We start from the raw sequence: 15,105 nt of genomic DNA on the forward strand, positions 1-15,105 counted from the left end.
TAAATATAATAAATGATTCAGTTTATGTTATTAAAACTTTATAAGAAAAACTTTATTGAAAACTATATTTTTAATTGGGTAAAAAATATAAAAAAAATTCCTGAACTTTATCTTCAGTATCAAATCTGAACAGACGGTCTTCCGGTCTGAAATCCTGAGTAGCAGCTCATAAACTCACCACTGCTGTCACGAATTATAGCACCCGCACCCCAGCCGAAGCAGCCCTCTGCAATAAACATAACAGCAGGTTTGCACCAAGAAACAGATCGGGCACCTGACTGCTGGGGAGAGATGGCGGACTGCTGCTGTTGCTCCTTAAAACATGGTTATTATTTAATTTACATCTAAAATCCGCAATTTTTATGTTGAGCTTCCATTTCTTCTTTCTTTTATTATAAAAAAAAAAAAAAGGGCGGCCCGGTCGCATTACGCGTCCCCGCTGAGCGAGGGTCCAGGGAGGGGTCCCACCGCAAGGGTGTATTGGGGGCAAGTCTTCCCTTGCCAATTTAATTGGCAAGAGGCCGCTCCTAAGACTCGAACCCGTGACCTCTGGTCACACGACAACAACGTTTTACCGTATAATCACTATAATTCTTTTTTTCCAGGAATAAAAAAATAAATGAAATTTCAGTAATAATAATTAACTTGTTAATATGGGCTATTGACTGAAAAACTCATTAATTGAAACAAAATTAAAAATGGTCAGAGCAATAATTAACTCATTAATACGGGCTATTGACTGAAACATCTCAAATTCCAAAAAAATTGTTGTCCAGAAAAATGGCACCACAGTCTGAGAATATTTGATAAGGGTGGTTTATACACAATGAGAATAATTCATTATCTCTATTCAAATTAACAATGACACTTTTTTTGTTATACTATGAAAATGGTGGTTTATGCACAATGATAAGTAACCATTAAAATTGAAGAATATATGTTAAAAACCCTTGATAAAAAAAATAGCACACCAGTATCATGTTTAAAATTTTTGTTACCATATTTCATAATAGTACTCCTTGTATAATATAATCATTTAAGGCTATCAAAAGTCATACAATTATCTCTTGTGCTCTTGAACACAATAATTTGGCTTCAAACCAAACAGACTGGATACACAGTCTGATGAAATGAAATAAATAAAAGAGGAAATTACACCATACCTCATCTTTCAATTTAATTTTACAATTAATGCAGGCTTGTTTTTGAATTTTGTCACAAACTAATATTTTGTTTTACTTTTATCAAATTAGTTAAATTACGTGGTTCAAATAATATATTTAAATTAATTTATTATTTATACTGAATTTAATATTAAATTATTAAAACTTCTATGGATACATAGTCCCATTAATTCTTTTTCTTTATACTTTCTTTGTTTTTCTTTTTCATTTTTCCTCTACTCCTAAAGAACATATTATCTTCTGCCATTAATTTTTTTCTTTCTGCATTGCAGGAAAAATAAGAACATATATAGACTCTTCTTACTCTCTTCTATTCATGTACGGCTCTAAATATAAGGAAACATGACTTTTTTTTTTTGAAGAAATAAGGAAACGTGACTTTTAAAGTTTTAAATGACAACTACAGTATTATTTTACTTATATTTGACAATTTTAAATGGAATTCATCACTCATGACACAATTGTATATATTTACATTATATCTGAGTTATATGTAACTTACCCTACATGATTTGTAAAAGGAGAAGATACCAATACAATTTGTGAATAAAATTTTTTTTCCTTCTTCTCAATTCTAAAATTCTTTAGACAATTAAACTCCAATGCCTATAAATAAATTAAATAAAAACCATGCTTAATATCTAAAAACATAATAACAATTGGTGAATCAGTATGATTCACTTAAAGAATCTGAAATTAAAGAAACACTATTGATAAGGTTGGCGATCATATCGATAAGAATCAGTATTTGTAGTCTAAAAGATAAATCAAAGGTGAACTGGAAATAATGATGCACTAAAATTGAAAAAATAATTACCTATTGAGGAGATGCAGATTGGAGGAAATCAAAATTAAATTGCAAGAAATATCTACATTCCCCAAGTGAGGGTGAGATTGAACCAGGTGCTACAGAATGGCCTGAGGTATTATGTTCATAAATTAAGCAAACACAGTCAAATAACTGGGATTCCCAAACAATATCGAACAATCATTTGGTTCTTCAAATATCAACAACTTATGTTCACTTATCATAGAGACCATGGTATATTCAACATGTAATTATGCCTTTAGGAGAAGAATAATGAATATGTAATTATGCCTTTAGGAGAAGAATAATGAATAATTCATTCAGGAACCTGAGCCTCCAGAAATAGTATTCACATTTACAGAAACATCACCTGAAAAACCAAAATAACCATAAGATTAACCACCAAATCAATCCATGTTTTAATGAGAATGCACACATACATAGTAACCATTATCATGAAAAAGACAAATGCATTAAGGTTAGAAAAACTCTCATTCCCACCCCCTGCAACTGCCATTACAACGCTTGCTGCTCTCAATCTTCTCCACCTCCACAACACTTATCAATTGACCCTATTTTGCAAGCTCTTTCCCTTCTCCTTAAAGGGCAGCAACCCAATCAGAAACCTAAAAAGAAACTAAAAATAAAAAAGGTATGAAATTCAAATAAATATGTATCATTTCCCAAGGAGGTGAAATGAGGATTATAATAAACCATAAATCCTTAAAAAATATGAAGACTTGGCCAATCTTGCAAATTTTAACTGGTTTACCTCCTTTTTCTGCACAAAAGATACAAATAGGAATAGATCAAGTTGGTAATTTCAAATATTCAACAAACAAAACAAATCAGATGAACAACATTGCTAAAAGAAGGATTTAAAGCATCTTAAACAGTTTTTCCCAAATTTAAAGAGCTTTAAATTTGGGGAAAACTATCATAACCTAGATTAACAAAGAAGTGAAGAACAAAGTTCGACAATCCCAAACAAAGGCAGAAAATTAAATCATTATAAATCTACAGTATCTCATTGTTGTTTACCAAACAAAAAAAAAGAAGAATAAGCAAAAACCATCAAAAGGACTACAGAAAATGAATAATACCGTAAGTGTTTGTATACTCAATTGGTGGAGCTCTCCTTCCCTGCCTCCTGCCTAATGGTAATTTACAGGATGCGCTTCCCGGAGTTATTTCAGTGGGATAAAAGACATAGCGTTGCTGTTGATATTGCTAAGGGAATTGCGTATTTTCATAGTCTGGATCCGCCAGCGATTCATGGCGATATGAAACCCAGTAATATTTGGCTGGATCATTCAAATGAGAAACGAAATCATAGAAGAAAAGAGAGATGGCAAGGATACATTGGAGGCCAACTCACCGGTGATAAATCGCTCCAAAAGGAAATAGAGAAGCAGTCGTGGAAGATGGAGCAGTTGAGTGAATCATGAGCGTGGGAATGAGTTTTTCTGTAAATGTAATTCAGTTTGAGAGGGTGGGAGCTCATCAAGTGGAGAAGAAGAAGCGGAATTAAAGAAACGCTCTAGGAAAAAGCCACGTCAGCCAAAACTCTAAAACTCAGCCAAATTAGCAAGCCTAGTATCTTGCTTTTAATACGTAGATAGATTTGAAATAGAGCTGAATCGAATTGTACAGTTATATTGACAGCGATTCTAATCATAAAATGTTATCCTCGCTTCTTTCCTAATTCTCATTAGGATCGTTTTATTTTTTATTTGTATCTTGTAAGATATTAATATGAATTATGAAAATAATATTTGTATCTTGTGAGATATTAATATTTGTATCTTGTCAGATACTAATAAGGTAGTATTGTCGTTGTAAGCCTTATTTAATGAGTTCTTAATGGTAAAAAAAAAAAAAAAAAAACATAATTAAACCTCTAAACTTTATTTGTTTTAAGGATCAAGTTCCTGATCAATTATTTTTCCACATTGAGCTCTTGATCATTGATTTTTTTTTTATGAATTTGACCCTTATTTAACTTTTCCGTGAGTTTGGACTACATATATCGTTAGGGCAATTCGGCTTGTTAACATGGACAAGTAAAAATAAGGATTCCTTGACTAGGAGAGATAAAAAATTAAAAACTAAAACGAAATTATGGAAATTAATTTCCAGTATATTTTTCCAAACTTGATTTTCTCCTCTCTCATTTTGTGATTTTCAACAATAGAATCGTCAAATCAATTTTTCTCATCTCCTAAACTCGGCGGAAAAGTTAAATAAGGGTCAAATCCATAACAAAATCAATGATCAGCGGCTCAATGTGGAAAAATAATTGATCAAGAGCTTGATCCTTAAAACAGGTAAAGTTCAGGAGCTTAATTATGATTTTTGCCATTCTTAATTTAATAAAATTTTAGGCTTAATACATCATTTGCCCCCTGAACTTGTCCAAAAAACTTGATTGGCCCCCTGAACTTTCAAAGTGTCCCGATAGCCCCCTGAACTTGCATGAAATGTTCAGTTAGCTCCTTGAACTTGCATAAAATGTAATCAATTGATCATTCGGTCGGGAAAAAAAAGTAAGTTAAATGCGGAAGATGTATTGTAGGAGTCTTAAAAAAAAAGTAAAACGACCAAAATCGGGATATGCAGTTCTAATATTAGAGAAGACAAGGTGTATAGTTGAACAAGTAATAACTTCATTTTTAATTTATTTTTAATTATGTAATAACATTCTAAGATGCGTGGAATACATCTTTCGCATTTAACTTACTTTTTTACGACCGAGTGATCAATTGATTACATTTTACGCAAGTTCAGGGGACTAACTGAGTATTTTATGCAAGTTCAGGGGGCTATCGGGACACTTTGAAAGTTCAGGGAGCCAATCAAGCTTTTTTGACAAGTTCAGGGGGCAAATGATGTATTAAGCCAAAATTTTATGTTAAACGACATACATCAAAGTCTCTATATAGAAATAACCTCTATTTTGTTATAAAAAAAAAACCCAGTCCCAACTTGGTAATAATCTCTATGACCAAACTCTATTTAGTAATAACCTCCAATTATTATACAAATAGTCCGGTCTCAAGTGTATTCCTATATAGAAGTTTTACTGTATATTACAAATGAAAGGAGAATTAATTTCAAAACTGGAAATAATTACAATCGAAGAAAACTAGTCACTAAAAAGGAATAATTAAAGAAAATTTTAATCTAAATTGAAAAGGAAAATTGGATTTCATTAATTTCCTATTCGTTTTCATTAATTAATAGAAATTAAACATACCTTTTTTTTTTATCAGAAAGCCTAACAAAAAAAAAAGGCTTAATACCTTTATCATCCCCTAAACTTGTCTCATTTTCTCGCTTATCCCCCTTTACTTAGTGGTTACTCAACGAATATAAAACTGTGTGCCCCTGTATATGCTTACATGACATTGATTATCCCCCTCAACTCACCAAATGTAACACTTCATGCTCTTTAAATTTTTTTATGTCTGTTTCAAAGCAATGAAAGAAGGATTCTGATAAGTGTCCAATTCAACGTTCAAATGTCCACTTTAGTGCTAGGTTATTTAATTAATTTAGTGTCATTTTGGGTGTTATTACTTGTTTTGGTATGATTTATCTCCACATGACTCAAATGATTAAAATGGACAGAATTGGACTTAACTTGAAGAAACTATGGACTAGAAAGGAATTTGAAGCTGAAACAAAGATGGAGTCAGTCTTGTCCAAGACTAAGGACTTCAGAACTGCTGATGTTTAAATTGACCATGACTCTTTCCTACTCAAACAAGAAGACAGAAATGGGGGATATAGGGAGATTAGAAAAGATTTCTCATTATGAAAAATATTCTTTTGTTAGCTAGCTTTTAGGGATATCTTTTCTACAAAACATTAGATTTTAGAATTGGTTCTTCTTCTTCCTTAGATTTTACATTTCCAGAGATCGTTTTCATACTGAAAACACTTATTTTGTTCTTAATGCCTATTCGTGGCTAAATCCTCAATTTCAGTTAAGGGTTAATTCAAAGGCAGTAATCTTCAAGTATCGTGAAATCGTTCTTCTTCTAGTATTTCTCTTTATTCATATCATTTACTTATTCATTGCGTTTAGGGATTTCATCCCACTTGTTGGTTTGCTTTTGAATGATAACAGCTGATTGTTCAATTGATTAAATCGGCATACAGGTATTTGATTAAACTAGAGAATCAACGAGTCATTATTTAGTTAAATCAAAGTAAGTAGTGGTTGATGATATAGAATTGAATTCTATACTGTATTTGGAGATAATCAGATTGACAACTGAGACCCCTCCACATGACATTAATATATCTATATTCGATTTTATCCCATCAAGTGAATGAGTAATTAGGTTTCTGAATTGATATCGTTGAGAATCGGTTGGCTTATATTAGGTTCTTCTAATTCGTAATGTTGTTAACAGATTGAATCTTAGTTGTTGAGGTAAGGTTGTTCGTTAATTAGGAGTTAACTACAGTCTTACTTAGTTAATTCATTAATTAGGAAGAATATACCAAACTAATTTGATATGTAATTTAGAAGAAATATCATTACTGTCAATGATCAAGACTAACTGAATTCCTTGCCTGAGAACCCTTTAGCTGAAATCTTGTTTAGTCATTACATTCAATCTCAATTCAACTTTGTGATTTTTATTAATTCAATAATCAACTATGTCAATTCCCCCTGTTTTACTTTTTGTCAATTGTTCGGTTATATTTGCGAATAGATCAGTATTAATCCTTTGGGTACGACCTTTACTTACCCTTGTGCAAGCCAATAACTAAAGACTGTGAAGTATTAATTATTTTTGGTGGATTCGACAACCGTCAGATTCACATCACGATACAGAAGGTGTATTGGAATGGAATACATAAGGTGTTGTGGGAGGTGTACTTAATGTCATGTAGGCATAAAAAGGGCCAAAATGTATGATAGTTTTTGAGTTGAATGGACTGAGGATTGTGTTTATAGTTATTGATTTTTGTGAATTTCTATTATCTAAGCAATTGAGAATTTGATTTGGTTTGATATCTAAACTAAGTAAAAGAAATAAAAGCAATAAATTTAAATGAGTTAACTTTTTATGAAAAAAAGACACTAGAGCTAGGCTTCCCTTATCCTCATAAATAACTTTACTAATAATCCTATCCAATTTCATTTAACAAACTCTAGAGGCGGTGATTTTCTCCTAAGGAAATCAATCCAGCTTTGGTCCAGTCAAGATTAACCCTATTTTACTTGCAATTATCCTAAGAATAAAAGTAAAATAAAAGCATTAAGTTTTTTGAGAAAACCTCGAAGTCAAGTCGTGAAACCATAACCTCGAAAACCGCACCACATAGACATGGGTCTGAAATATGTATTTCCGTTAATTATTTTTGTATCGGTCAACTAAAACAACAAACTAAGACATATAGATATTGATCACTTATTTAACTAGCAAATTAAGCTTCATAGTTCAATCCTCTATTTCATGCTTTTGAACTTGGATTTGGATTATCAGTTAATTATTTACTTGTTTAAGTTCCGCCATAGCTCTAGCTATGGAGGAGTTAGTTCATGGTAGATGGAAGGAAAACAAGAAAGTTAATAGAAAACATAATTAATTTGTTAAACTAAAGAGAAGAAAAGATGAACATAGAATAAACTTTGAAATAAAAACTAGAATCGGTTACAAAGGGAGAAAGAAAATGAACAAAAAGAAAACTACAAAAAGTCTAAAAGAGAGAGCTAAAGAGAGTGTGGTGAGGCATGTTCCACATCTGTTCCAAGTCTGTCTTCATGCTTCCAAATGTAGATATTTATAGTTGCACATGCCCTTATGCATTCCTTGTAACTTCCAACTTTAATTCCACTAAAGATAAGATTAATGGAGGATTGAATTCTTCTTCTTTCTAACTTCTTAACTTTAATATAATTAAAGAGAGCATTAAAGGAGTATTAAGTAGTGTAACTCCCCCTTAAGCATTCAAAGACTCTTCAAATAGTCATAAAATTCCTTGGATGGTTATTGAGGAATTTATGACAGTAAAGACTTATTTAAGGAGTTATAGATTCTTCATTCTTGAACTGCTACGAGGTTGCCGACTAGAGGGAGTTTTGACTGGAAAACTGTGATTTGATTCATTAATTAGGAAAGAAATTAAATATATTTTGTCTTGATGACAAACAAGGCTTAATATTCACATTCTTAAATATACTATTTAAGGGTGATTAGTTACGCTTTTCACCATTCACTACTTCTTCTTCTTCTTCTTCTTCTTCTTCTTTGACGTCTCTAATGGCTTGCTTGTGGTTAACTACAATCAATGATCTTCCATTAGAAATATTGGAACAAATCCTTTACAAACTTAGTATTGAAGAGCTTCATAGGAATAAAATCGTATGCAAACTTTGGTCATCACTTATCTCTAATCATTCATTTGGTTCTCGTTTCTTGCTTGAGAGAAATCCTTCTTCTTTTACTTTGTACATAACTTTTCGAGCTCATCATCATGATCTTAGGTATGATTCCTTCAGTATTGAACACCTAACGAATGAGGGGGAGTCATTATCATGGTCAAAAAACAGTTCAAGATTTTCAGTGAAGAGATTATTTCTTGATATTCGAGGGAGAAAATGTCATCACACTATTTTAGCTTCAAGTAATGGACTCTTATTGTGCAGCATGACAAACTTCCATCGTCATTGTCTTTACTATGTTTGCAATCCTGTGACAAAGCAATGGTTTCCTCTTGCTTCCTCACCTCCTAATATTTACAACCCCCAATTTGTTTTGTGGGGAATTGTTTGCAACCCAGTAACTTCTGAATCTGCAAATACTCTCTTCAAAGTAGTGAAGATTGTTTGCCTCAAAAACACCATTGGTGCAAACTGTATCAATATGGAGATATTTGAGTCTGAAACTAATGAATGGAGGGTATTAATGACAACAAATTCAGATGATCTAACTATCTTTTGTTCAAGTTGCAGGGGCCTTGTTGATGTTGAACACAAAGGGATTTTGTGTTGGAAAAGTGAAATAAGCCATTCGATCCTCGCATTTGATACAAACCTTAATCGTTTTCATAGTATTTCATTACCTGGAAGTAGGTCTTGTTTGGATAGTGTACTTGGAGTAAGCCAAGATCATCTCTACTATGTGCAAACAATTGATTTTAAACATATGACTATTTGGAGATGTGAAGAGTTTCAAGGAGAATATACTTGGATATTTCATGCACGGTTCGATTGGGATTCGATTGGTCAAAATAGGTTTTTGGCTTATGATGTATTATTAGCGATACATCCTATGGATTGCAATATCTTATACCTTACATTATCAGATTGTGTTTGTGGCGTCCGTCAGATTTTCTCACTCGATATTCGAAGGGGAGAGATAAGGGAGCTATCTTCTTTTCCGCAACATTTGGGAGATATTCATCATAGTATTATGTTTGTTCAACCGAGATGGCCCACACCAGTCCCTAAGCTGTCTGACTCCTTACGTCCTATGTGGATGGATTACATCATATGATAAGTTTGACATCAATTGGGTTCGTGGTGGAGCACCAAACTCTATAGTTAATAAAAGTATTATTTACTTTGTTTCCTCTTACTTATCATATCAATTTTTATATTTGTTTTAGTTAATTAAGAGTTAATATTGACAAATATTTCTATAGACTATGTCTAGAAAACAATGCAAATGGTGTATGTTGAAAAATCCTATGAAATTTGTGTAATTTCTTTTGGTAATGAGGTGACAAATTCATATTTTAACTCGTGAGTGTTTCATTAACTTGAGAAATATATATATATATATATAGATTTCATGCTATAATCAAGCCTATAATCTAGCTAAAGTTTGTTGAATGATTTACATAATCATCCTATATTCTAGCTAAAGTTTGTTGAATAATTTAATTTTTCGTTTTTTTCTGTGATGTTCATTTTCCTACCAGGTTGCACTCTTTTGTTTTTTTTGTGTATTTTACTGTGTCGATGTTGCTTCGACTACTCCACAATTAAATTTATACTTTGTTAAATTTGTAATATTTTTTGCTTTATATATTGATTCTTAACGGGTAAGGGTACCCACGAATTAAATGGGCCGGGTATAAGATATAAAAAGTATACTCATCAGGATAATGGGACGGGTACAGTTAATTAAAGATAAACGGATAAGAGTTTGGAATTAACACTATCTGCGGATACCTTACCCGTTCCCATCCCAAATCTTTATACCATTTGCCCTTTTTTTAATAAGCCTAGATATAACGGTGAATGATCAAATTTACTTGGTCATTAAGGTCCATGTGAATGTTCCTGACTATATATAATAGTGGAAGCAGAGAGAATTTGTAAGATGTGTTTTAGAGGCTTTTTCGCTTAGTTGGCATCGTATGAGAGAATATACAAGTTTAAATTTTCTATATTAATAATAATTAAAAAATTGAAATATCATAACTACTCGGTTTTGATCACATGGACTCTAATGACCATGCAATATTTGGTCATTCACCATTAGATCTAGGTTTATTAGAATTCTAAGGTGGAGATTCAAAGCATCCTACGACTTAGATTTAATAAGCCTAAATCTAACGGTGAATGACCAAATTCACATGGTCATTAAGGTCCATGTGAATATTCATGCATAACTACTATATTAAATATCATAAATACTATTTCAGTTTTATCGTTAAAATAAATTCATTAATTACACAGTCTGACTCAATGTACGTAGTTAATCTACTTAGACACCGCTCCATGGATGTTCCTTGGAGTATTCGTCAAGAGTGGTTGCATTGCCTCAGCATTTGCTCTAGAGTGAACATTATCTTTTCACACATCTTTAGGGAAGGAAATAGAGTTGCTGATGCATTGGCAAGGTTTGGAGTCTCTTCCTCCGTGATCAATTGGTGGCCTTCAGCTCCTACTTTTTACCGCAGGTTTATCAACGATGACATTTGTAGTATTTCACAATTGCGTTTTTGTTGACCTTTCCTATCTTTTCTCCTTCCCCTTCTTTTGTTTGTTCTCCTTCATCTTCTCTTGTTCAAACACTCACTTTTCTTTTATTTATATATTGTGGGTTTGACAGTTCTTGGACCATGGGTGCTCACCCCGCCCTAGTTCTATCTCGTCTCAATTTCTATAAAAAAAATATACAAATGCATATATATATATGGATTATTTTCCAATGGGTATTACCCATTCATGGGTACTATAGAAAAATATGTGTACATTAATTAGTGACTTGTAATAATAAGTTACCAAATTAATGAGTTTTTTTTTAATCATTAATGAGTTAATATTGGGTTAATAAAAAGTTAATTTTTTTTTTCATAATTTCGAAACATTGAATGTTGTGTACTAAAAAAGAAAGATCAATTAATCTTGGAAATTTATGAAAAAGAAATTGAAGATGGCATAAATGATAGGACTAAAAGGTCAGATCTTAAGACAAGCTCACCTATTAAAGAATCATTTTCCATTTAACCTAGGCTTTGTTAAAAAAAAAAAAAACTTATGCTTAAATTAGCATGGAATGAAATGGTGATAAGCTAGAATGAAATTATTAATTGTTGGCGAATTTGATGGAGTTATAAAGTTGGAATTTTGAGTGAAGAATTAATAGGAATAGGCATACATGTTTTTCATCGTTGATTTTCAAATTAATCATTAGTCGACTTTGTAAGACAAACAACAATATTACCCCTATCTAGCTGTATATGTTTTCCTCTAAATTAAACATCGACCTAATACTTTATTTTGTTATGTAAACTTTTTTTTGTGAAGGTAATGATTTTTTTTAAAGTACAGTTTTACTAAATTGAGTCCAATTTTATGTATATTATATCTTAAAATATTAAATTTGTATAAAGTTGAGAGGTTTTATGTAAAAATCAATTTTTTTTATCAAAGTTAATGGGTTTTTAAAAAATTACAACTTTACATAGATTATGTCTAAAAATAAAATATTTACGTAAAGTTTAAATGTTTTACATAAAACTCGATTTTTCGCATTGAAACAAATTGGGTTTGGATGTGCCTGTTTCTTTTAGACTTACGAACAAAATGTTCAAGTTCAAAATCAGTTAGAATATAGAACATGTCGTGATGGTTTGATATTGCTGGAAAATAAATCTACAACAACGACGCTAAAAACTTAGTGCGCCTCGGGCTAACACTCAAAGACTCACTAAATGATAAGTGTACCTCACCGTTATCAAGTAATAGATCTGGTAAAGTCCAAGTTGTTGGTCCTTAATAAGGTAGATTAGTTCTAAATGGGGGGGGGGGGGGGGATGAATACAACTAATGGGTAATTTTAACCCTTTGAAAACTTTTATCTTTTAGATCAATAGTAGCACAAAGACAATGATCGAAATCAGAGGCAACTTTAGTCTACTGAGGTTTTAGTTTAGTGAGATTGACTCTGCTTCTGATGATTACGCTTAGATGACAACTCTTTTAACAGAGCATCTAAAGATCTCTTAGATGGACGATTTATATGATATACACAAATTAATCAGAGTGATGAATGTGAGACATATGTTCAGAGCATGCAATATCAGAAGAAGTAAAAGGGGCATAAGGGAAAGACGTTACTAAGTAGATTTATACTGGTTCAGCCTCCTGCCTACTTCCAGTCCTCAAAATACATTCTTATGAGTTTTAATCGACTAAAACCTCTTTTAAAGGTAGAGTACAAACCTTTTATATAATAAATTAAGTCCGAGTAAAGTATCGTCATCTACTAAAACACTCATCTATCACCCTCGTTGATTGTCTATAATCGAAGCACCAACATAGCTTCTGATTTTTTACAATAGAAAGATTTATATAGGGAATTAATATGAACTAATCTCTCTCTAAGTGTTTACACGAATATGAAAATGATTTGTGTAATATCTCTTTGTTCTTTTTCCCTTTTTGCAATGTATATCTTTTTCGCTTGATGATCTGTTATTGCAAATGGAGGTTGAACTTGGCTTTTATAGGAGGGGCCTTTAAACTATCCATTTGAATCAGAAGAGAGTCGTTAAGAACAAACAACTTCTATTTTTTTTAGAGCTTTTGATGACTTTATCTATTTTTCCGAATGAGGAAACTGGCCGTTTTTTCCTTTAGAAGACTGTTGATCATTGAAGGCTTCAACTAATAATCTTCTTCTAAATTCTGAATCTGCAGGTGATGCGCCTCCGAACTGTTGCTCGAAAGCTCACTAAGGGATAAGTGTACCCCGCCGTTATCAAGTAATGAAATATGGACAAGTCCAGGTATCGAATCCACATGATTTATACCGCAAGTACCAAACTACTAGGCTTATAATATTATCTAGGCTATGGGGGTGTTTAGATTGAGTTTTATCTAAGTTAAACCTACTCCTAAGTGATCTTAAGCGAATTTAACCTGGAAGTTGATGGAATGATACGATAACACTATTTTGAACCTAATTTAACTCTTAATTGCTAATCTAATCCAAGTTGCTTAGGCCTAAGACAATTAAACCTACTCATCCTTTTAGGGTTCTTAGTCTGTTATTCCCTTGTCAGGCTGAAACTAGCTCTTTGGTTCAACAATTTGGGTCTTACCAACTATGAGGTTGTCAATCTCATAGTTTTTTTGGTTAGGGTTAATCAAATTTGACTCGCAATATGAACCTAGACGATATTTGGATTATTGAATGATTTAAACCAATTAGGTAAAGCATAAAAACATAAGGAAAATAACAATCAATGGAGAAATTAATACTGAAAATTATATTAAAGATGAAAAGAGAATTGTTGTCACAAGTTTACAATCAACCTAGGATTCATATGAAAGATCTAAAGCAAATAGGGAATAAAAGAGAATAAAAATCCCTTTCAGGGAACCTATTGACCAAGCAGTCATCTTCCTAGGACTGAAGGATATGAACAACCTTGATGAATCTTTGGAGCTCGGAGGAGTTCTTCAATGGCAGACGAAGGAAGGAGGTAGGATTCTCAAGGTAGGGGGTAGGCTATTTTACACAAGCAAAAGATAAAGATAATACATAAAAAGGTCTTATTTATAGATACAATTGACCTAAACCCTAATTCATAGTGTTTTTTAATGCATGTAGGAAGTCTGGGAGAGAGAGGGCGCTTCATGGGGGCAAGGAATCAGCTTAAAAGCTGATTTTCATAGGCCAGCTCGTCGAGCTGCGGGAGCCAACTCGCCGAGCTGGCCTATGAAGGCCAACCCGGCGTGCTGGTTTTGCCCAGCTCGTCGAACTACTCATGGGGGTCCCCGAGACGCGATTTTCTATTATTGAGGTCATTCGCTGCTTGAGGGCGTTGAGGTCGGAGTTGATTTTTCTGAGCTTACCATAGCCACAAACCTCAAAAAGAATAAGTCTTTGAGGAAGTCGAACGAGTCGATGACTCTGGTCCGAGTCCTCGATATCATTCCTGCACGCTCCCTGATATTGTGGTGGGAAAAACCTTTTCATATTATATCCTCGTCTTTGGATTAGAGGTTTATGGTGCTCATGAATGAGGCCACATGGTCATTTGGGTCTTCAGTGCATGTGTACTGTACTAGGCGAAGTGCCTTCCAGTCTCGTGAAAACGGGTCTCAATGATTCATTGTACCAGTGGGGTTTTGCTGGATGTCACATTACCTCTCATCACTCCCCCGAGGGCTCTCTTGTCAAGGAAACGCTGAATTTTGGACTCCAGTAGCTCCTTGATATCCACTAGGGCCGTGACATCGGTTCTTACGGATCGGGTGACCGCTGCAGGCAGGGCCACCTCTGGGACTACCGATGACGCTTCCGAAGGTTCGACCGCCATCCCCACTCCTCCTCCATCGGCCCTCAGAGTTGCGGGCCCACGATTTCCTTAAGGTATTGCCAAATTTTGGCATTCTCCTCTTGTATGCTCCTTTGTTGTTCGATGATTTCATTTGGGCCGCGGTTTGAACTACCTGTGCCGTCTAGAACCCTTGGATCGTGCTGAGTAGCTGCAAAGTGTTGTAAGTCTCCTCCTCCGCTGGGTCCACTTCCTCCAGCAAAGGGTTGAGGTTCGTAGGAACGATCGGGATGGTGGGAGCCACTTGGTGCTCATTTGCTGCGGAACTCGTTCCATCCGACAACATTTCTT

The sequence above is a fragment of the Euphorbia lathyris genome, chromosome 2 (genome assembly GCF_963576675.1).
Source record: "Euphorbia lathyris chromosome 2, ddEupLath1.1, whole genome shotgun sequence".
NCBI lineage: Eukaryota > Viridiplantae > Streptophyta > Magnoliopsida > Malpighiales > Euphorbiaceae > Euphorbia > Euphorbia lathyris.